This window comes from Engystomops pustulosus, chromosome 7, assembly GCF_040894005.1.
Source record: "Engystomops pustulosus chromosome 7, aEngPut4.maternal, whole genome shotgun sequence".
NCBI classification, from domain to species: domain Eukaryota; kingdom Metazoa; phylum Chordata; class Amphibia; order Anura; family Leptodactylidae; genus Engystomops; species Engystomops pustulosus.
The window spans coordinates 57,395,574-57,420,547 of NC_092417.1; the positions used below are offsets into that span (position 1 = coordinate 57,395,574).

Here is a 24,974-nt window from a genome sequence, read left to right on the forward strand (position 1 = left end):
CTGACTTCTCCGAGAGATAGAGATACACAGTCAGAAATGTTCTTCAATGTTCATTAACCCTTACTACTAATATATACAGATACAGTAATAATAAACAGAATGTATGTAACAAAATACTATGGATTAATGCAAGTTCAAAAACTGAAGGTTTTGCTTTGAAAACTTCACACCAGGTTTTTCAGCCTCATCAGTTAAAAAAACAGACGTTTCATCCATTTTTTCTTTTTTTGCGCACCAATAGAATTCTTCCGTGATCCGCATACCTGAAAAAAGTAGGACATGTTTCATCATTTTTTTTATTACTTGAAAGAAACAAGTGAGAAATATAATGAAAACTGGTTTTGGATATGCTTGGGATTGACTGTGGGCACGTGGGAGAATTTAAAAACAGTGTTTTGGTGATAGGTTCCCTTTAAATCTGTTTCATGAGCTTTAATTGTGTTTCATCCTTTATATGTAACTTTGTAAACTGGATGTTCCAGAACAGGATGAAGTGATCTGACAAATACCTGAAGGCCAGTGACTTTTACCCTGAAAATAAGCTCCAAAAGTCCTTCACAGCCGAGGTCAGAGCTGTCACTGTAAATGTATCACAGTATTATCTTGATCATGGTGTTCTAAAGATCTTTTCCCTGCCAAGTGAGGACAAGATACAATGTTATAAACAGTAACCATTTATAGTAAGTTACGGGGAAGAGTTATTAATTTTTCGAAATCTATTCTTTTCAACTTTTTTGGTGCTCTTTTGTGCATAATTTATCCCAATTTTTTTTCTTGTTTCTTGACAAGGTTTTCTTTCCACAGGATAGGGCCTGACTTGCTTATGGGCCAGAGTCTCGGTCACGAGGCCCCCACAGATCATGAGAACGGGGGTTTGAGGTACCTCTGTCGGACCCCTCATCCTTCCCAGAGATGAAAGCAGAGGGCGGTGTATGTCCGCTCTGCTCCATTCATCTCTTAGCATAATTTTAAAAGTTGATTTTAGAAGGAAGCAGGCCATGGATAACAAATATAAGAAGATCACCACAGTCATAGAGCCTGGATCTATGAGTAGGTAGATTTGCCTTAAACTTTTCAGTAACCGGCATCCCCATGGATCAACTGCGCTAAGGCAGCTCCTTTCTCTGTGTAGTGGTCAGACAAGGTTACTGCACATCACCTACCATTTATTTGAATAGGAACACTGCCCTGACTTCAGCCACTAAACAGAGAACTAAGCTGTCTGCTGTCTATTCCAATTGGGTATCTTTAGGGTTTAAGTGAACTTTAAAAGTGCCTACATCAGGGGTAGGGAACCTATGGCTCAGGAGCCAGATATGGCTCTTTTGTTGGCTGCATCTGGCTCTGAGACAGATCTTTAAAAATAGTGATGGCTGCTGTGTGTCCTTTGTGCAACCCAGACACCATTGTCGCCATCGCCAAGAGAAGAGCGTGGGAGCGATGAGAAGCTAGCTGCAGGGAGCGCACGTAGGTGAATATTCTTTTTTTTTTCTTTGCTGTGACTACCTATCTACTTGGGGGCATGTGCTGTGGCTACTCATCTCCTTGGGGGCATGTGCTGAGGCTACCTATCTACTGGGAGGCATGTGCTGTGGCTACTCATCTACTTGGGGGCATGTGCTGAGGCTACCCATCTACTGGGAGGCATGTGCTGTGGCTACTCATCTACTTGGGGGCATGTGCTGGGGCTACCTATCTACTGGGAGGCATGTGCTGTCGCTACCAATCTACTGGGGGTATCTACTGGGAGGCATGTGCTGCGGCTGCCTATCTACTGGGAGGCATGTGCATATTGTATGGCTCTTACAGAATAACATTCCTGCGAGAGCCATATTTATGTGGCGTTCATGGCTCTCTCAGCCAAAAAGGTTCCTGACCCCCAGTCTACATGATTATTCTTTATGTGCTGTAGCATAAGATATATTAGGGTCTTGCACTTCTTTATATATCGCTATGTACAATGTGAACTCCAACAAAACAAAGATTACAGACAAGAAAATTCTGTCTAAAACCCCTGTTTTGCCCTTGTGTCAAAGTCATAAATAGGTACAGCAGGGGCCCCATACACTTCAATGGAAGCCCTAACGTGGCTCCATAGATAATACAGTAGTCTGCATGAGCCCTTAGACATGTTCTTCACATTTTTCGGTGACTTATTTTCCTCACATTACATCTTATTGTGGGTGGAAAACGTTGACATTTATTCTTCTGAAACAGTCAGAATTTGTATGTAAGAATAGAACTTTATTTTGTGTCTATATAAAGACATTTCCAAATATTGCAGCCTGTGGTGTCTGAATCACAGAGCACCGGCGAGAAGATGTTATTGTGGAAAGTGACAATATAACTCGTCTGGTTTCTATGGGAACAAGTTTTTGACCTAGAAATAATAATTAACCTGAGTATTTATTTAGTTAAATTTTCTCTATTTTAATTCATATTATTTTCAAGGCCATAACTTGGCTGTGGTCATTAACCGGTTAAGGACCGGGCCCTTTCCCGTTTTTTCATTTCCATTTTTCACTCCCCACCTTCAAAAATCTATAACTTTTTTATTTTTACACGTAAAAATCTATGTGACGGCTCGTTTTTTGCGTAACAAATTGCACATCATAGTGACCACATTGAATATTCCATGCCATGTACTGGGAAGTGGGAAAAAAATTCCAAATGCAGTGAAAATGGTGAAAAAACGCATTTGTGTCGCATTCTTGTGGGCTTGGATATTACGGCTTTCACTTCACGCCACAAATGATGCATCTAATTTATTCTTTGGGTCAGTACGATTACAGGGATACCAAATTTGTATAGGTTTTATAATGTTTTCATACATTTCCAAAAATTAAAACCTCATGAACAAAATTTTTTTTTTAATTTTGCCGTCTTCTTGTGCTTGTAACTTTTTCATACTTCGTTGTATGGAGTTGAGGGTGGTGTCATCTTTTGCGACTTTTGATGATGTTTTCAATTATATTATTTTTAGGACTGTACGACCTTTTGATCACTTTTTATAGAATTTAAAAATTTTTTTTAAATGGCAAAAAAGTGCCAGTTTTGGCTTTGGACGCGATTTTCCGTTACGGGGTTAAACGCAGTGAAAAACAGTTATTATATTTTGATAGATCGGGCATTTTCGGACGCGGCGATACCTAATGTGTTTATGATTTTTACTGTTTATTTATATTTATATCAGTTCTAGGGAAAGGGGGGTGATTTGAATTTTTAGGTTTTTTTATTATAATTTTTTTTTTTAAACTTTTTTTTAATTTTAATTTTTACTATTTTTCAGACTCCCTAGGGTACTTTAACCCTAGGTTGTCTGATCGATCCTACCATATACTGCCATACTACTGTATGGCGGTATATGTGGATTTTACTCCTCATACATTACAATTTGCTGATAGCACATTGTAATGAATGGGTTAACCCGAGGTAGCTTCGGGTCTTCATGAGACCCGAAGCTACCATGGCGACGGGGAGCGGCGATCCTCGGAAAGATGGCGGCGCCCATGCGGCGATCAGCAAGAAAACACCCGCGATTGGTGCCGTGTTACCGGTAAGCCTTTGCTGCAATATGCAGCAGAGACTTACCGGCTATGGAGAGGGCTCGGCCCGCGAGCCCTCTCCATGCATCGGAACGCGACCACCGCCGTGAATACACGGCGGGCGGTCGTGAACCGGTTAAGCTTTCTGTTGTGTATGACTCCATGTCATCTGTAAGATGATAAAGTTCTTAGGTACATATTCTAAACGCTGCCTATACTTTGCAGTTATCTATACTTTTTGTTGGCACTTAGGCATCATGCACATAAATGTGTGCAGAGCCCGAGATTTGGTCACACAAACTGCAGCCAGGTTATGGCCCCCATAGATGCCATAGGTGTCCGGGAAGGTGTGGTGGACAATGGGGCAGATTTACTTACCCGGCCCATTCGCGATCCAGCGGCGCCTTCTCTGCACAGGATTCGGGTCCGGCTGGGATTTAAGAAGGTAGTTCCTCCGCCGTCCACCAGGTGGCGCTGCTGCGCCGAAAATAATCTTAACGCCCCGGAATGCACCATCCCATAGCAGGTGAAGGTGAGCGCTCCCCAAGCGACACATTTCGGTTTTTAAATGCGGCGGTTTTTCCGAATACGTAGGGTTTTCGTTCGGCCACGCCCCCCGATTTCTGTCGCGCGCATGCCGGCGCCGATGCGCCACAATCCGATCGCGTGCGCCAAAAACCCGGGGCAATTCATGTACAAGCGGCGCAAATCGGAAATATTCGGGTAACACGTCGGGAAAACGCGAATCGGGCCGTTAGTAAATGACCCCCAATGTGTCTCATTGCACTGTGATCGAGTGGGCTAGTCATGCCACAAAAGACAGAACGGCTCCTATACCTGCTCGTATTGTAACGTCCTCCTAGCTGGGTGTATGAGCTGAGCTCAAAGAAATTACACCAAGGAAGTATGGTATAATATCTCAATCTCTGTCGACAACTGATCCTCTACAAGGCTTATGCAGATGTGATACTTTATTCACGTCACAAAGGATTTTACAAAAACCCTCAGTGGGCTGACCTGGCATGGTTAGCTAAAGATAAGAAGTAATGTCCATAGTTCATTGGTTAGTAAATTATGATAATCGCAGAAACTAAGGCTGTTTCTTCTTGTAGTGGGCAGTATCGTTATTCAGCCAAGGCCACATTCTTTCACTGCACAGGGCTCTGTTATCAATCTTCATCCATAGTCTGGCCTCTTCTCAGTTTTCACATGGGTGAAGCACATGGCTGTTGGCATAAGGCCTTAAAGCAGTAGTTCTCAACCTTTCTAATGCTGTGACCCCGCAATACAGTTCCACATGTTGCGGTGACCCCCAAACCATGTACAAGAATATTGTATTCATGCCAAAAAATGCAATAAAATCGTGGCTCCGATGGCTTTAGGAGACCCCTGTGTTTTGATCGTTCAACCCCCACTGGGGTCGCGACCCACAGGTTGAGAACCACTGCCTTAAAGGGTTTTTTTTTAATAAATATAGAAAACCCTCAGGGGGACAGGCACGAGGACAACACAGGAAGTGAAATGAATTTGTGGTTCCATGTCCACTGAGTCCAATCATTTGAGTTCTGCGACTACTTACCCTGGAACTTCCAGTTGGCCATGGTATGTATGTGTTCTTTTCTTGTTAATGGAAGACCTTTAACCCATTATCAAGTACATGTACATCATAATGCGTTAAGGATATATGAAAAGGGCTGTAACGGGTCACACAGACAACTGGAAGGTACCTGGGAGTACCCGGGAGGAAAGTCTCTAAGGGGAGAGTCCGGAGGGAGGAGTTTGTGGACCAGTGGACCCTCTGGACCACCACGGGAGATGGTATGAGGTCCGCAGTTGCAGCCAAGGTACAGGAAATAGTCCGAGCCTGGGATGACAGCAGGAACACGGAGGAACACTGGTGACGCTGGCACGGACTGAAGACACTGCTGGACTGGAGCCCTGGAAGGCCCAGCAGGAAGCGTATGGGAACGCTGGAGACAGAAGACATGGAGGTGTCTGGAAACACTGGAAGACAGGACACACAAGGAGCGTATGGGAACGCTGGAGACAGAGGACATGGAGGCGTCTGGAAACGCTGGAGGAACACAGAGGTGTCTGGAAACGCTGGAAGACAGGAGTGTCTGGAAACGTTGGGGGACAATCACTTCAACAGGAACCGCTGTGGGATGCTAGGTGTGGAAACCTTGGAAGTTCCTTGTAGAATGCTGAAGATCCGTAAAGAATGGAGGTGCCGGATTAGCCAGCGCCAATCAAGAGGACACTGGCCCTTTAACTCTTGAGAAGTTTGCACGCACCCTAGCAGCGGGAGCTGGTGGCATGCAGGGAAGGAGGCGTGTGGCCTACACTCCGTGACCCGTAGCACAGCCAGGAGAGGTAAGTGTGGGCAGGGGGACAGGCAGGCAGCAGAGCACGGGTGTACCCGCGATCCTCAACATGGATCACGGGAGCACCCGTGACAAGGGCTCAGAGACTGAGCCCTCTTCATAAATGATAGTTGGTGGCTGCACCGATCGCAGGTGTTAACTATTTACCGGCTGCTGGTAAAGCAGCCATCGGGGCGCGATGATCTGTTCCCAAGGCAACCTGGAGTCTGTATGAGACGCCAGAACCTGTCATTCAGCAAGATCGATAACAATGTGCTGTAAGCACACTATACATACCTAGCATATTCTTCATATACTGAAATACTGTAGTCTAAGAAATAAAAACAACAATTAAAAAAGACTAAAAATAGAAATTCAAATCACCTCCTACTTTCTCTAGAACTGATATAAAAATAAATAAATAAAATCGGTGTGTCCCAAAAGTCCTGAGCTATCATATGAAAACAGTTATTCCTGGCGGTGAACCCCCATAACAGAAAATAGCAGCTAAATGTCTGAAATGCCACTTTTTCACCATTTTGCAACTGCAAAAATTGTTATAAAAAGTAATCAAAAGGTTGTACAATTCCCAAAAAGGTATAAATGGCAATGTCAACAAGTCCCATTTCATCACACTTGGAATTTTTTTCTAGCTTCCCAGTAACCGGCATTGAATATGATATGCTGTCACTAGGAAGTACAATTTGTTACACAGAAAACAATCCCTCATACAGCTCTGTAAACAAACAAACAAAAGATCTAGATTTTTAAAGATGGGGGAAAAATGGAAACCCAAAAAACTATAATGAACTGATCCTTATGGGGTTGAGGACACTTTTTTTTCTCAGGGATAAATTGAATTTTTCAGATGAACTTTTTTGAGGTGCTTGTTAACTTGTTAACAATTTTTAAATCATTCTACGAAGGGTTAAGAAAACAATTTTTGTTTCTAATTATATTTTTAGCAGGGTTCACGTTACAACAATAACAAAGCAATATTATACGGGTTAGTATGTTAATGGGGACATTTTTTATTCGTGCTTTGCTCATTTTGCATAATATGCACATTTTATTCAGAAAATGATTTGTTATGTGTCATTAGGTTTTATTTTGGCTCGTCTTTTTTTGCTGGAAAAGCTCTTCTTTATCTTGGCATCTTTCAGTACCAATGTATTGCACTGCATTGCCAGCTGCCATGACAGCATATTGGCACCCCAGCAAATTCAGAGTGCAGGTAGGGGCCTGTGCAGGGCAACAACAGTGACAAAATCTTAGGTCAGTGGTTTAGAACTTTGATCCTGGTTGTTTAACAACATAGATGCCACGTGATTGGAGTTATCTCTCTTGGCAGGTTTTGCATGCTGTTAGGGTGTCAATCACCAACAACACTCAATAGGACCATCGAACTGGACTAGTTTAAATTATTGTCCAGAGCAATTTCTGTTTTTGCAGGATTCTGGACTCATACATAGAACTCATGTGTTCATGTGCAGTACTCATATCAAAGAGTAATTAGGTGTTGAGGAAAACTACATAATCAGATAATACGAGGCTGTATCTCATGTAATTAGTACAAGATAAGTAATTTCATGTTTTTATACAGTAAAGCAAACAGCAGAATAGTGAGTGCCGCTCTGCAGTATAATAAAGGATGTAACTCGGGATAAGTAATGTAATTTACACAGTGACTCCACCAGCAGAATAGTGAGTGCAGCTCTGGAGTATAACACATGATATAGCTCAGGATCAGTACAGGATAAGTAATATCATGTACACAGTGACTTCACCAGCAGAATACTGAGTGCATCTCTCGAGAATGATACATGATATAGCTCAGGGGAAATACTGGCGTACATAAATAATAACTCTCCCCCAGTGACTCTACCAGCAGAACAGGAGTATAATAACTAGAGTATAATACTGGATGTAATTCAGGATAAGTGCAGAAAAAGAAATGGCATGCATGTACACAGTCACAAAACCAGCAGAATAGTGAGGACAGGTTGTAACTCAGGATCACTACTGAATATGTTATGTCATGTATGTATATACTGAATGACCCAGAAGAACAGTGAGTGCAGCTCTGGAGCATGATACAGAATATAATTCAGGATCAGTACAGGATAAGTAATGTACATATACACATTGATTCCAGCAGCACATTAGTGAGTGCAGCTCTGGGGTATAATACAGGATATTACTCTTGATCAGTGTAGGTTAAATAATAATACATTTTTAAAGAGTTTCGTAACTTTATACTAAGTTTGGCTGCTTACCCAGCAACATTCATGCACAGCAGGTGACACTGCTATAATGCAAGGGGGCATGATTTTATTTTTGCGTGTCACAGAGTAATATGCCAAGCACTGAGATCTGGCAGAGGAAGCATTACTCACCCTGTACACAGCAGATGTTACTTGAAAGTAGAAGGAACACTGGCCCACACTAAACAGCACTCTGACCCAGAGACCTCCTATAGCAGTGATGGCTAACCTATGGCACTGGTGCCAGAGGTGGCACTCAGAGCCCTTTCTGTGGGCACTCAGGCCATCACCAGAGATGACTCCAGGTATCTTCCTGCAGTCCCAGACAGCCCAGGACTTGCTGTGCACAGAGCTATTTTAAAGTGACAGCGCTACCTGGGACTATTTTCTGCATTATTGGTGTCCTCAGGTGCTGGTATCAATGAAAACTGTGACAGAGAAGGGAGTATAAATCATAAATTAAATTTCTGTGTTGGCACTTTGCGATAAATAAGCGGGTCTTTGTTGTAGTTTGGGCACTCGGTCTCTAAAAGGTTTGCCATCACTGCCCTATAGCAATGGTGGTGATACTATGCCACGGGTGCCAGAGATGGCACTCAGAGCCCTCAGACAGGACTCCACCTGAAGCCCAAGATGTGCGTTGCTCAGAATTTTTCAAAGCAAGACATCCTTGGCTGACTGCAGGAGTAGGGAGAATGGGGTTTTTTCTCTAGAACCCATGATTCCTGCCAATTAGGGGACCATGGGGGTAATCTACAATGATTTCCCCTAAATTTCTCCACTTGTTTCTACTGTATTGGTGTCCTTACGATGCTGAGTCGATTGAAGGATGTGATAGAGCAATAAGCAACTGCTTAAAGGGGTTGTCCACTTTCAGCAAATAATTGATATTAATTGTGTAATGAAAAGCTATACAATTTTCCTATCATTTCTGCATCAATTCCTTATGGTTTTCTATTTACTTCCAATGGATATAAATCTGTCCATGGTCTTGTGATGTCCATCACAAAGACTATGGGGCAGATTTATCAAGCTGTCTGAAAGTTAGAATACTCCTAGTTGTCCATGGCAACCAATCACAGCTCCCCTTTAAAATATTCATGAGCACTGGTAAAATGAAAGCTGCGCTGTAATTGGTTGCCAGTAGTTTGGGCACTTGGTCTTTATAAGGTTCGCCATCACTGTCCTATAGGCATGCAAATGAGGTTACACAAGCCATGGGGCCCATTCATATGGAAGGTGAGTACACTGTTTGTTTTTTTCCTACAGGCATTTTATTGGGGGCAGGGGCTGCAGGCTATATGCTAGAGGGGGCTGGCAGGCTATATCCTAGAGGGGGCTGGCAGGCTATATCCTAGAGGGGGCTGGCAGGCTATATCCTAGAGGGGGCTGGCAGGCTATATCCTAGAGGGGGCTGGCAGGCTATATCCTAGAGGGGGCTGGCAGGCTACACCCTAGAGGGGGCTGGAAGGCTACACACTACAGGGAGCTGGCAGGCTATACACTACTGGGGGCAGGCTATACGCTACAGGGGGCTGGCAGGCTATACACTACAGGGGGCTGGCAGGCTATACACTACAGTGGGCTGGCAGGCTATACACTACAGTGGGCTGGCAGGCTATACACTACAGGGGGCTGGCAGACTATATACTGGGGGGATGTGACCAATGCATTTCCCACCCTCGGCTTATACTCGAGTCAATAGGTTTTTCCATTTTTTTGTGTTAAAATTAGGGGTCTTTAACTAGGTAATAAATTTTGGCACTTTACATGGATCCAGACCTTTCACCGCTTCTTTCATATCAACCCAGTATCACATACAGAAGGGGCCGCAACATTATGGACCACATTGTTCACAGTCATGTTTGTAAACCAGATCCCCTGACCTCTTGGCTGAATAGAGAAATGAATGGCTGACGCGTAGTGGCGATAAAAAAGTCCTGTCATTCAAAGGGATAGACTATGTGAAACCACTAAGAAGGGGTGGCCACTGGGATCTCCTCATCTTACAATATGAGGCAAGGTGGATATTCCGCCTTAAGACAGTATCCCCCAGAGGCTTAAATGAACAATTAAATATTGCTTGTTTTATTTAGAATATCGTTAACCTGGGCATTCAGTCCTAGTTTAACACTTGCAATTATTACTTTTTACCTTTTGTTGCATTATGAATTTTATGCATTATGTCTAAACCTACCAGCCTGTATACCTATTCTTTTTAATACTTTAATCTGTGACAATAAATACTGACCACAGATCGGCAGAATAGGGGTTAACACCACTTCAATATAAATTTCCCTCTCTCTCTGTAGTATTTGACCCCCCAGAGGCTGTCCCTCGACATCAAACACCACTCTTCATTGACCGCTACAGCCCATACCAAAGATGGCGACTACGGTGAGGGGCACCTGCATGGTTGACCCTTTCCGGTGGAGCCTTGGGCACTTCCACGTGCCTCTGTCTGTCGGGGGGATAGTACCATGCGTGCGTAGTTTGATACTACCTCTCAATGGCGGTTAGGCCTGCCAGTCTATGATGGCACCGATCACGGGGAGTGACTTGTCCGAGGGGTGTGGCAGCGCAGTGCAGCGTGCCAACTTTGCTCTATTTATATCTTGCTCCTACGGCAGAATAGGTTGACCCACTGGCTACCTATATACTAGCCATTGCGCTGCAGCTATACACTACGCACTTCATTACTTGCTATGGGGTAAGTCCTACATTTATATTATATGTGAGTCATAATATCTGTTTGACACGTGTATATTCACATTGCTTTGGTAGGCGTAATTTATCTTCCTTCCCTGACGAACCCACAGGGGCGAAACATGCCATGTCGGGAACGTTTACTGTAAGAAATGTACCCCTAATAATTTGAATGGGACCACACCAGTAGGTTGTACTAGGGATTTCATTATCAGGTTCGTGTCGGGGTGGTAGTGATTAAAGGGGATGTGGGGAGTTGGCCCAGTAGAGACCGTGGTAGCGGGGTGCTGTGATGCAGTTCAAGACAGTGACACCAAGGTACAGTCCAAAACAGGTCTCGCCTGCGTTTATTGTAGCAGCAAAATAAAACAGCCTTTACATTCAGGCATTAAATAAACAAAAATCCTACCCGTCAGGGTGCTAACTATACAAGTATTCCACTAACTCACCACTATACAAAATCACTTGGCTGCTCCAGGCACAGAGGTCAGGGCTGTGTGCTCTCCAGCCTCCTTCCAGAGAGAGACAACACTTCCAGCTCTGCCGAGTGGTTTAAAAAAAAAGACTGATTGGGCTGCTCCCATCACCTGTGTCCAAGCTGCTGGACACCCAACCTCAGCACTAAGGCCTTGCATAATAGCAAAACCTAGGGGAAACATACCGCCCATCCACAGTTAACCCCTTCAGTGTCTCACATACCCTCCCCCTCTGTTTGACCCTGTGGGGGCGAACACTTTTGGCCATCAGACAGTGGGTACGAGACAGGGCATCGGCATTCCCATGCAGCTTTCCTGCTCGATGTTCTACCGTGAACTTGAAATTTTGTAACATTAGGAACCACCTTGTGACCCTGGCGTTCCTCTCTTTGGCCTGACTCATCTAGGTGAGGGGAGAGTGATCGGTCACTAGTGTAAACTGTCGCCCTATCAAGTAATACCTCAGGGATTCCAGAGCCCATTTTATCGCCAAGCACTCCCTCTCAACTATGCTATAGTTCTTCTCAGGAGGTGTGAGCTTGCGGCTCAGGAAGGTCACGGGATGTTCCTCACCCTCCACTACTTGGGACAGGACAGCCCCTAAGCCCACGTCAGAAGCGTCAGTCTGCACAATAAAGGTCTTGGTGAAGTTAGGGGTGATCAGTACCGGTCCCTCGCACAAAACCGTCTTAAGTCGCTGAAACGCCCCCTCAGCCTCTTCACTCCACTTTACCATCACCGCCCTGCTACCCTTGGTCAGGTCAGTCAGGGGTGCCGCTATGGAAGCAAAATCGGGGATAAATCGGCGATAATAGCCCACTATGCCTAGGAAAGCCCTCACTTGCTTCTTGCTCATAGGTCGTGGCCACTGCTGGATCGCCTCCACTTTATTTACTTGGGGTTTGATGACACCTCGCCCAATACGGTACCCCAGGTAACGGGCCTCTTCCAGACCCAGTGCACATTTTTGGGGGTTCGCTGTCAACCCTGCTGCCCTCAGGGAGTCTACCACTGCTTGCACCTTGGCCAGGTGACTCTCCCAATCGTTACTATAAACTATGATGTCATCCAGATAGGCCGAGGCATATCTCCGGTGAGGTTTTAGCACGAGATCCATTAACCTCTGGAATGTGGCGGGAGCCCCATGTAGCCCAAAGGGGAGTACCACGTACTGAAAAAGCCCATCAGGAGTAACAAAAGCGGTCTTCTCTTTGGCCCTGTCAGTAAGGGGTAACTGCCAATACCCTTTCGTCAGGTCAAGGGTGGAGAAGAATCTAGCCTGTCCAAGTCGTTCTATCAACTCGTCAACCCTGGGCATGGGATAAGAATCAAATTTGGACACCTCGTTCAACTTCCTAAAGTCTTTGCAGAACCGTAGGGAACCATCAGGTTTGGGAATCAACACAATAGGACTCGACCAGTCACTTTTAGACTCCTCGATAACCCCCAGGTCTAACATCTGCCTGACTTCTTCGGATATGGCAAGCCGGCGCGCTTCAGGGACCCGGTAGGGTTTTTGGTGTACCCGGATGTGGGGTTCGGTTATGATATCATGCTTGATGACTGAAGTACGTCCCGGTAACTTAGAGAACACATCCACATTTCGGAGCACAAACTCCTTCGCTTCCTGAATCTGGGCCCTGGAGAGGGACTCCGAGATCCGTACTTCAGGCACCTTGGCATCGGGTACACCTACCTCCGGTGTCCCCTTCTTGGGGACAGACGCTTTTTCTACTCCCACGGCCATCAGGGACTCTCTTTCCCTCCATGGCTTTAGGAGGTTCACGTGGTATATCTGTTCGGGTTTCCTCCTCCCCGGCTGAGATACCTTGTAGGTTACCTCCCCTACTTTCTCCATGACCTCATATGGTCCTTGCCATTTTGCCAAGAACTTGCTCTCAACGGTGGGCACCAGAGCTAGCACTCTGTCGCCTGGGTTAAAGGTCCTGAGTCTGGCTGACCTATTGTAGACCCTAGACTGGGCCTCTTGTGCCCTTGTCATGTGCTCCTTTACAAGGGGCATTACCGCCGCTATGCGGTCCTGCATAAGGGAGACGTGTTCAATCACACTACGGTGGGGGGTCCTCTCCTGTTCCCAGGTCTCCTTGGCTATATCCAAAAGCCCACGTGGGGAACGGCCATATAACAGCTCAAAGGGTGAGAAACCCGTGGAGGACTGGGGAACTTCACGTATGGCAAACATCAAATAGGGCAACAAACAATCCCAGTCCTTCCCATCCTTGCTGACCACCCTCTTTAGCATCCCCTTCAAGGTCTTGTTAAACCTCTCGACTAGGCCATCTGTCTGAGGATGATACACAGAGGTGCGGAGCTGTTTAACCTGCAGTAACTTACACATCTCCTTCATTACCCTAGACATGAATGGGGTACCCTGGTCAGTCAAGATTTCCTTGGGGAGGCCTGTGCGTGAGAATACCTGGAACAGCTCCCTAGCAATATTTTTGGAGGAGGTGTTCCTTAATGGAATCGCCTCGGGATACCGCGTAGCGTAGTCCAGGATAACCAGGATGTATTGGTGCCCCCTTGAGGATTTGACTATGGGGCCAACCAGATCCATTGCAATCCGTTCAAATGGCACCTCTATGATTGGTAGCGGGACCAAAGGACTCCTGAAGTGGGACACCGGGGCAGTAAGTTGACACTCGGGGCAGGAGCTACAATACCGGTTTACCTCCTCCCACACCCCGGGCCAGAAAAATCTCTGCAGGATCCTCTCCCGGGTCTTCTTAGCACCTAAGTGCCCTCCCAGCACATGTTTGTGTGCCAACTCTAGCACCAGCCTACGGTGAGATTGGGGTACTACAAGTTGCTCAACCTCCTCACCCCGTATCTGGTCGACCCTGTACAACAGCTCCCCAACAATCATCATTCGGGGGTATATTTTGTCAGCCCCTGGTATTTGGAGTACCCCATTTATCACCTTAACATTCTCCCGTGCTTTAAACAAGGTAGGGTCCTGTAGCTGTGCAGCCCCAAAATTCTCTCGGGAAAACTCAAGGTCCGGCATGTCGGCCACCTCCTCGTGGCCCTCGACCTCACCAGCTAGGACCTCTAGGGGAGAGAATTCATCACATGGGGTCACCCCTACTGCTGGTGTGGGTACATCGGCCTCAAAGGGTTCAGGGGCCAAGGCCGGACATACCTGACGTCCATTTTCTGCAACAGCACCTGAGGTGGGTCTTCGTCTCCAGAGGTCCCAAAACACTGGTAAGTCTCTGCCGATAATAGCCTCATGAAACAGGGTCCCCACCACCCCCACTTCATGGGTAATAGTACCACAAGGTGTATGTAGGTTGATGACAGCAGTGGGATATTCGCGAGTGTCCCCATGTATACACAACACTCCCACTTTACGCCCACTGTACAGTCCAGGATCAACCAAAGTTCCCCGCACCAGGGTAACCAGACTCCCTGAGTCTAGCAAGGCTTCCACCGTGTGACCACCGATTGTGACCATACACACTTGGGGTTCTGCATCTGTGACTGACTCGGCAGCCAGAACCGGCCGGGCAAACAGTGACATTCGCCGGGTCTGGTTGCAGTCCATTGGCTCCACAGACAGGGGACAGTTGGCAGCAATATGGCCCATTTCATGGCATCGCCAGCAATGGATACGGCTATGACCTCTGTCACGAGCCTCACTGGGTTTCTGTGTATCCAAGCCCCCCCAGTGTACCTACTTCCAACCTGACCTGTTTCCCTTTTCCTGCAGTAGCAGTCCTACCAGATGGTTTAATGGCCTTGTCACTGGCACTGCTTCGTGTGGGAGGGATAAGTAGAAGATCCTCCGTAGCCCGATATCTCTCTACTAGGGACATAAGTTCCTCAGCATTTGTGGGACCGGCCTGTCCAACCCACCGCTGGAGCCGAGAGGGCAGAGAACGGGTGAACTTGTCAAGAACCACTCTCTCGACCATCTGTGCTGGGGTGCAGTCATCGGGTTGTAGCCACTTCCGGACAAGATGGATCAGGTCATGCATTTGGGAGCGCGGGGGTAGTTTTTCAGAGTATGCCCACTGGTGGACCCGGCTGGAACGAACTTGAACGGTGACCCCAAGACGAGCCAGAATCTCCGCCTTTAGCTGGGGGTACTCACGTGCCTCCGTTTCACTCAGGTCGTAGTAGGCCTTCTGCGATTCGCCTGTCAGGAATGGCGCCAGGACATCTGCCCACTGCTCAGCTGGTAACTCCTCTCGCTCAGCTACTCGCTCGAACACAGTGAGATAAGCCTCCACGTCGTCGGTCGCCGTCATCTTTTGTAAAGCCTTCTGCACTGCAGCCCGTGCGGAATGCTGGACACCCGGGTACCCTTGCAAACCAGTATGGGACCCCTCAGTAGTCGTCGCTTGCGGTGCTGCCATAACGCCAGAAAACTTTTCCATCATCAGCTGGAACATGGCTCGGGACTCTTCCTGCTGTTGCTGTAGCATGGCTCGGGACTCTGCCTGCTGTTGCTGGAGCATGGCTTGCTGCTGTCGGGACCTCTCCTCCTGCTGCTGGAGCATGGCCTGCTGCTGCTGCCGATTAGCTCTGGCCTCCTCTTGCAGGTATTTTATAAAGTCCTCCATCTTGGCTTTATCCTGCAATTTGCCTGCTGCTTTCACCCAGGCCATGCAATGTTGCAGGATGTAGCGAGCCTTTCAGGTGTGTGTCTTTTGAACTGCCCGCATCCTCCACCATATGTGGGAATTTGGCCCAGTAGAGACCGTGGTAGCGGGGTGCTGTGATGCAGTTCAAGACAGTGACACCAAGGTACAGTCCAAAACAGGTCTCGCCTGCGTTTATTGTAGCAGCAAAATAAAACAGCCTTTACATTCAGGCATTAAATAAACAAAAATCCTACCCGTCAGGGTGCTAACTATACAAGTATTCCACTAACTCACCACTATACAAAATCACTTGGCTGCTCCAGGCACAGAGGTCAGGGCTGTGTGCTCTCCAGCCTCCTTCCAGAGAGAGACAACACTTCCAGCTCTGCCGAGCGGTTTAAAAAAAAAGACTGATTGGGCTGCTCCCATCACCTGTGTCCAAGGTGCTGGACACCCAACCTCAGCACTAAGGCCTTGCATAATAGCAAAACCTAGGGGAAACATACCGCCCATCCACAGTTAACCCCTTCAGTGTCTCACAGGGATTAAAGGACTACGTCCTATTAGCGTGTTTTAGGGCAACACTAGGGATAGGTATCCTGGTCCCGGGGTCACCACATATACTGTCTTCTCCTAGATTAACACCCTAATATACACACATTCTTTCTCCTATAACAAATTCTCCAGTGATACACCATATTGCAGAATTTATACATTTACATCTAGAAGAATTCAAGGAACCTGCTCCCTGACTTCAGTCTAGTATCACTCCAAACATCAGTTGAGGGTAAGCAACTGTACCCTTTTTTATCCCTCTGCCTTTAGTGTATGGTTCGAATTCTACCCACCACTTCTTAGAGAGTGAGTGACATTTTTTGATAGTACTATTTTATTGCATATTTGGTAAAAGGTACTTTTTATCACACAAGCTACTACTATTTGGAGTTTGTATTTAGTTGTGGGTAAACGAAGCTCAATCATTTTTGTACTTAAGTACCATTAAATACAGGAAGAAAATAGTTGTGCTGTGCAGTACCCACATATGCAGGATGAGAGGAATGATACTGTGATGTGTCCATGCTGTAGAAACCGGATAGGACTAGAAAGACACATACAGGACTTCTACTCCTCTCCATGCAGGCTGCTGTGATATCATGTGATATGATATATTGTGATTTCATGAGATATATGCTTGGCGTACAGTATTCTTATGTTAGAAGGCTAAAGGACCTGCGATGATGTCACCCTTGTCAAATGACATTAGTGCTGCATGCAGAGATCGCAAAGGGAGGAGCTGCTGGATTCAGCCCGAGGAGGCAAACACCCCTCAACTCACTATAAGCATGCTAAGATACCAGGTAAAAGTATAAAGTTAAATATATGGGAATCTGAGGGTAACAATTTTTAGCTAAAAGAAGGGTGTCAGTTACTAGGGCTCTATGGGAACCTGCCACTAGCTGTATTTGTGAATAATGTGTTGACAGGTTCCCTTCAAACCAAGCCTGTATGTATATAATATATATATATATATATATATATATATATATATATATATATATATATATAATATATATGTGTGTGTGTGTATATAGATATTTAACAAGGGATTGTGTCGTACGCAATCAGATTTTGGTGCAGCTGCACTGGCTTTCATGCGACAGAAATTAGGGGGCGTGCCATCGGACGATCTGACTGATTCGGACTGAGCGCGGGATTTGACTTTCAAATTGTGGATCAAACACTTATATGCATCAGGAAGAAGAAGGTGAACTCCTGAGCGGGGAAGCGACACATGCAGGATATCGGGCGGACGATCTGAGTGAATCGCGTCAGAATGCATTATCATCGGACAATGCACTTTCTGGGGTAACACAGTGGGGTAAGTAAATGTGCCCCACTGTGTTCAACGTAATAAAAATTAGAAGGTAAGTTTCAAATATGAGAAGCCTTCTCCTGCCCCATTCTTGCTACACCTCTGTAATCAATATAAGTATTGCCACCCATCCATTATCTCTGTTGGAACATCTCCATGGACCACCCTTCCTAATTATACCACATTCCACTCTTTCTTAGCACTATATCTTCAGGATCTTCCTCCTTGGTTTAGTATTTCGGTGTTTGTTCTCCGGAGCTGAAGTTCTATAAACACAGATAAATAGGTAAACTAAAGGTCTAAATTGGTGATTTCCCTTTCTCTGCCATTCCCATTATGTCAACCCTTTCTCTCCTTATCTCCACAATCCTCACATTACTGTCCCTAGTCCTCTAAATCTCACTTTACAGATCAGTTTCTGTGGGGAAGCTTTTCATTAGTTTCTGTAAGGAGACAATGCCCTGTAAAGTGCTGCTATTTACGTTATCTCACTGTCCTATCTACAGAAAAAGACAAACCTCTCCCCACTTAGGATTGTTCCCCCAACCTCACCATTCCAGGAGCCGGTGCAATCATTTATGGATGGACCACATGAAAAACATGTGCTGATAATTTTCTTCATATATCTTAACAGGAGTAGGAGTTAAATTATACATTTAGCTTGTCTGTGGTTGTTATAAGAAGAGCTTTGGACCTTACTTCTTATTGTTCATACAATAAACTAAATTATAGAAGAATATGCGGTCAGGGCCGTATTTAGTGTTGACGCTGCCCTAGGCACTCTCAGTGCTTACGCCCCCTATTGGAGTAGTCAAGCAAATGCCTCTGCCCATATCCCCCAGCATGTTACTAGAAGAGATCATTGCTGGACCAAGGAGGGTCCTCTCTAATGATCCACTGTTGGCATGAGATTCAAAAACTGATTCAGGCTGCTTTCACATGATGCATTTGCCTTGTGTTCTGGGCAAATTACTACAACAAATATAAATACTTTTTCTTAGTAGCAGCATCTGCATGACATTGTAAGTCATCACTATTAAAGTCCCATCTAACAAGTATGGCGCTCAGCTATCTCCATAAGCTCCTTAGAGATGAACTGGGGAGCACATGCATGCGCGAACATCTTCTCCGGTCATCTTGGAAAGCAACGAGGGTACATCGGACCCTTGTTCTCATGATACGCATGGATCCCATCACTGAAAGACACATCGATCAGCAAGTTAGGCCCTATCTGACAACCCCTTTGATGTTAAAAGACAAATGCATGTTGCTGCTTACATAACATGTGTTACATGAAGTCATTGAGCCTACAAAAAAAAGTAACAATGTACTCACCTTTCCTATGCCCCTCGCAGGTCCTCTTCTTGCTTTAGATGCTTCGGTGCCTCTTCGGCTCCACCGGCACCTTTTCGAAGGACCCAAAGGTGCACCGGAGCATCCAAAGCAAGAAGAGGTCCTGTGGGGGCGTTGGAAAGGTGAGTAGTGTTAATTTTTTTTAGTTATATGCTTGGCATACTCGGGGCAGGGACTGGCTGTCTATAAATTTTGGGGGGCTGGGGGGAAATGGGCTAGTTATATACTGCAGGGTCTGGCAGGCTAAATACCCGGTGGTGCGGGTGGCTGGCTATATACTGCAGGGGCTGGCAGTCTATATACAGGGGGGGGGGTGGCTGGCTATATACTGCAGGGGCTGGCAGGCTATATACTGGGGGCAGGGGTTAACAGGCTATATACTGGGCTGGCAGGCTATATACTAAGGGTGGCGGGGGCTGGCAGGCACATACAGACTGGGAGTGCTGGAGGGCAAAGCACTGGACCAAAGCACCAGAGTAAGTACAACTGTGGGTAGGTCAGGACAGGCAGCACGAGATTGGAGTCAGGAAATCTGGATAATCGCAAATCGTGGACCTTGTATGCTGGTATAGATCTCATTCACTTACATGTTGGGTATTGGAACCATGGAGGTGATACTAAGGGTCTTGGGTGCAGTAAAGGGCCTTATTGGTTGCTGAACATCGGGATCTTGATGATCAGCTACAGTACAGGGGCTACATGTGAGGTCAAGTATAATGGAATACAGGCAGTCCCCAGGTTACATACAAGATAGGGTCCAGAGGTTTGGTCTTAAGTTGAATTTGTATGTAAGTCGAAACTGTATATTTTATAATTGAAGTTCTAGACACATTTTTTTCTTTTGCCCCAGTGACAATTGGAGATTCAAAATTTTTGCTGTAATTGGACCAAGAATTATCAATAAAGCTTCATTGCAGACACCTTACAGCTGATCATTGCAGCCCCATGTAAACAAACGGGCACCGAAGCCGCGGGGTGTGCACGCCCACCTCGGCCGGCTGGAAGCAGCATGCAGCACGGCTTGCTTGCCCCTGTTGTTTCCATAGGGCACAGACCGGAGTGATGGCAGTGGGGGACATCGGAAGGGACCGGGGAGGTGAGTAAATGTTTGTTTTTATAACCAGACCCCTCCTGGCCACTAATAGGTTTTTTATGCTGTCAGACAACCCCTTTAAGTGGAGTTCTGGGGACATGTTTGGTAAAGGAGATTTCTCTTTCCTTGTCCACTATTGTTTATCATGTCTTCATCTGTAGAGATCATAGTGTATGTCCTGGACACTCATTATCTTTTTTAATTATGGGATGGAAGACAATATGGATAGAAAGGAGATGGAGGTGGAAGAGATTAAGATCGGAGAGGTGGAGATGGTGGAGGAGAAGATGAAGAGGGAGCTGAAGAGGAATGCATGGGAGGAAAAGAAGGTGAACAAGAGCAGGAGGTGGACAACATCAGGAAGCAGGAGAAAGAGGATGAGGTGATGTAATTATCATTGTACATTTATATTATAAGACAAGTCAACGATTTCATAAATTAACCTAGAACAAGACCTTTAAAATTTGAAAAATTCCCTATAACAACTAACCTGGACACTTTTCCATTATTTCAATAAGATCAGTTGTTATGGGTAACAACTATGGGATTCCCATAACCTGCGAGACAATAGCCCAGAAATATAAAAAGTGGTGCAATCTTCTTACTGCAATGTCAGCCAAAAAAAGCTGGTGTAACCAGTGTAATATATCTGAGCCAATGAAAGATGGATGATCCACATATAGGAGTCCAGATTGATCTAAGTGGGACTTGTATGTCAGTATAGATCTCAGGGAAAGGAGTCCAGAATATACTGGACCTAAGTCCAGGCCTTGGATTCTGTCTTATTACTTATAGGATGGGTGATAACGAGGAGATAGATGAAGTGAAGCCGGCAGTGATTAAGATCCGAAAGGTTGAGGATAAGAACACCAAGAAGAAGCAGAAGAGGGAGGTGAAAATTGCCTGGGAGGAAACTAACATCAAGGAAGAGAAGGTGGACAACATCGTGCAGAAGAAAGAAGGGGATATTGAGTTGACGTAAGTATCGGTCCACATATATATACTGTATTTATAAAAGTAAGACAAATTAATGATTTCTTTAAAAATTACCTAGAACAGGACAGTATAAAAAAATGGAGAAATTGCCCATAGCAACCAATCTATCACTTTTTCGATTATTTCAATAACAGCAGTTGTAATGGGCAATGACTGTCCCGTAACTTTTCCCCAATTTTTTATCAATTGTCAAATGTAATGATACAAATCTTCTGATCTCCATCTTCCATGTAATACAGGCGGTCCCCTACTTAAGAACACTCGACTTACATACGACCCCTAGTTACAACGGACCTCTGGATATTGGTAATTTATTGTACTTTAGTCCTAGGCTACAATAAACAGCCGTAACAAAGGTGTAATGAAGCTTTATTGTTAATCCTGGTTCTTATGACAACCCAACATTTTTAAAATCCAATTGTCACAGAGACCAAAAAAGTTCTAGCTGGGATTACAATGGCTGCATATAATGGTGGTGGCGCATTTATGGATCAGACCCACAAAAATGGTAATTATATGATACTACTATTCTGTAATTCTATAGGTACATTATAGGGAAATAAAAATAACACAACACAAATATAACGAAATAATGCAGCATTTTATGGGGGAGATGGTGACATAAAAGGGACATAAGGGGTATGTGGGGGCAGGAAGGTTATGTGGGGGACATGTAGGAGACATGATGGAATTATCGGGAGGTAAAGTTAGAATGGGAACATGCGTTGGACCTGCAGAGACAGTAGCAGATTTTAGAAGAATTTAAAAGATATTATCAGTATATATAGTAACATGAGGGGATTATGTCAGACATACAGGGCACATTGTGACATGAGGGGTATGTCAGGATCTTGTGGGATAAAATGGGGGACATGAGGGGTATATTGGTTATATAAGGGGTATATGGGGAACACATGTTGGAAGGTTCCAGTAACCAGCGTTGTGTTTTCTATTTTAGGATGAGAATTGCTACAGAAATGAAATATTTTATGCCTAATAACCCTAATAAATAAACGGAACAGGACTACACTGCTTGAAGGGGTCACATATTTTATTAACTTCCAATATCTTACATACATTTTACAACCAGTTTGTAATATAATCTCTTCCGCAATACTGGTCAGTATAATATAGCGCATTTTTAATAGAGATGTCATTTATGCTCTGTCATATAGCAAGGAGGATGATGATGCAGAGAAAGAGACAAAACATCAGGAAGTGGAGGAGAAAGTCTTGGAGAAGAAGGAGATGGAAGAACAGATGGAAAACAAACTGGACAGGAAAGTGGTGGAGGAAATGGAACAATAAGTGAGGTGAGTACAGGGTCCGGATTTCATAAGGGACTATGAACTGACATGGATATTCATGGTGAAGTCATCAGACTCCATTGCTCATTGCTCCCTATAACCTGCTGCAATGTCCGGGAAATTCTGGAACCCTTGTGTGACTTGGCTAGTCATTCTATACGTTACACACCAAAAAGTCCAAAAAAGGACACCTTCCCCCATTGGTCACGAAAGTGTAAAGGTGCCCTATACTGTACATGGCATTGATTCTACCTGTATAGTTTCTTAATTGTTAGATTGTCAGGATGATAATGGTTAGGTGAATAGTATTGTTTTCATCCTAATTTCACTGGTTATTTTGAGCCCCTCCCTCGGATCTGAAAGGGGTACCTTTCGCGAGTTCATTCGCCTTTAATAAATAGAGTAGAGATTTAGTAGGGATAGAGTAGTCCACAAGGGCTCACAGAGATAAAACACCCAGACCCAAATTTGACTGCTACATATCCAACCCTATTGCAACCTCTCTGGACGGTATATGTGCTGTTACTCAACACAACCCAGTGTAATTTCTGCTTCCATCAGCGAAGGATTGTCCTCTCAAATGTGGACAAATGAATGTCTATTTAATCTCAACACTAGGTGGCAGTGTTTCCTTAAAGTGTCATTGTATTGTATTTCCACACACATGTGGATGGTGACAATTCAGCTGCTATACAGTCACTAAAAGCTGCAATAAAAGCATTACTATGTCCCTATAACAATTTATAATCAAAAATAATAATAACATGTATTTACCTTCCAGAGAGGCCCCCCCTTCATGAAAACCTCTACTGTGCACATATCGAATCATTGTAATTTATGAGCCATAAATCCCTGGACAGTGATAACATTGTCTTGGAATAAGCTCTGTTTGCAGCGGGTTTTAACTTCAGAAGAGAAAGCCCAGGTGGCCAGAGAAGAACTGCAGAAATAAAAGCGACTTCATGTTATCTTTCCCACTGGGGGGATGAGAGAAGACCACCCCCCACTGAACATCAATTCAGACTTCACAAAGAGCTCACATGAAGGCGCAACTCTCATTCACCAGGAACTGATGGAATTTACACTCTCCAGAGGAAAGCAGGACTTGGCAAAGTTGTAGAACTTTTTTTTTTTTTCTCTGTTAACAAATGTCAGAGTAATAAATATTTATGACATTGTTGTATTGTATTAGATGTTACTTGTCTTTTCTACTGATCCACATTTATACATAAAACCTTCACTTTATCTTTATATATTTCTTTTTACTTCATATATTTGTGATATGTATCTGCTCATCTCTCACTTATTTAGATGACTTTTATTATTAGCATATTTACCTATCTTTCTTATTGTTTATATCACTTTCTTTATTGCTTTATGACTACATATTTAGTTCACACCTACATAACTCTTCATATCCATCTATTAGTCTATGAAGTTCCTAGCTTTAAATAAATAAATACAAAATAAGTCTTTATTTATATAGCGCTATCATATTCTGCAGCGCTTTACAAATCATGGGGTACACATAGAAAAGAAATATGACATCTAATTTTCTATTTGTTTCATCAATCTTATTATTATGGGGGACATTAATGGAGAAAAGTAATCACAAATCGTAACGAACCAAAAGGCGTAATGATTATTTTCCCCTTTTAGCCACCACCACGCCAAGTGGGCATAGAGGAGCATGGTGTGTTGGAAGAGCGGGCCGGCATGGGATGTTAGGGCCCCTGCACACCCGCTATAGTCTGCAAGCCTATGTTTACGCCAGTATAGTGAAGTGGCGGGAATAGTCCTGTGCGACTTTTGAGCAATGAAAAGCCACAAAAACCTTCTATGCAACTTTTATACACCAAAAAGGCCAAAACCAATGATAAATCTCCCCTTTTATCTTTATTTCATAATTCTCTATCCATTACATCTCTCTCTCTCTCTCTCTATCTATTACAGCTATAACCATGTTTCCAGGAAAATAAGTATAATTTTTGCTTCTAAAGAGGAACTAGGTCTTATTTTCAGGAGATGTCTTATTTTTCCATGACCAAGAATTCATAACTATTTTCTTATGCCATCACATACATCAGCATAACCATCTGAATAGAGTTTTGTGACTCTATTTACATGTACAACAATCCTGGTCTTTTTTTATACGGCACAGTTTCTTAGTGGTTAGCATTACAGCCTTGCAGCGCTGGAGACCTGTGTTCAAGTTCCAGAGTTTGTATGTTCTCTCCGTGTTTGCGTGGGTTTCCTCCCACACTCCAAAACATACTGGTAGGTTGATTAGATTGTGAGCCCCATTGGGCACAGGGACTGATTTGGAAAGCTCTGTGCAGCGCTGCGTAATCTGTGTGCGCTATATAAATAAAGCAATTATTATAATTA

At 44.5% G+C, this 24,974-nt stretch overlaps 1 long non-coding RNA gene across 1 annotated transcript in view; it reads left to right on the forward strand.

Annotated features, from left to right (window-relative positions):
* The window catches only part of LOC140069857 (uncharacterized), a 32,080-nt gene extending 8,354 nt beyond the window's left edge, over positions 1 to 23,726 (forward strand). Inside the window, exons 3-4 of the long non-coding RNA XR_011848865.1 lie at positions 22,455 to 22,592; positions 23,368 to 23,726. This is a non-coding gene — a long non-coding RNA (uncharacterized lncRNA). The remainder of the gene's footprint in view (positions 1 to 22,454; positions 22,593 to 23,367) is intronic.
* The last annotated feature ends 1,248 nt before the right edge of the window (positions 23,727 to 24,974 follow it).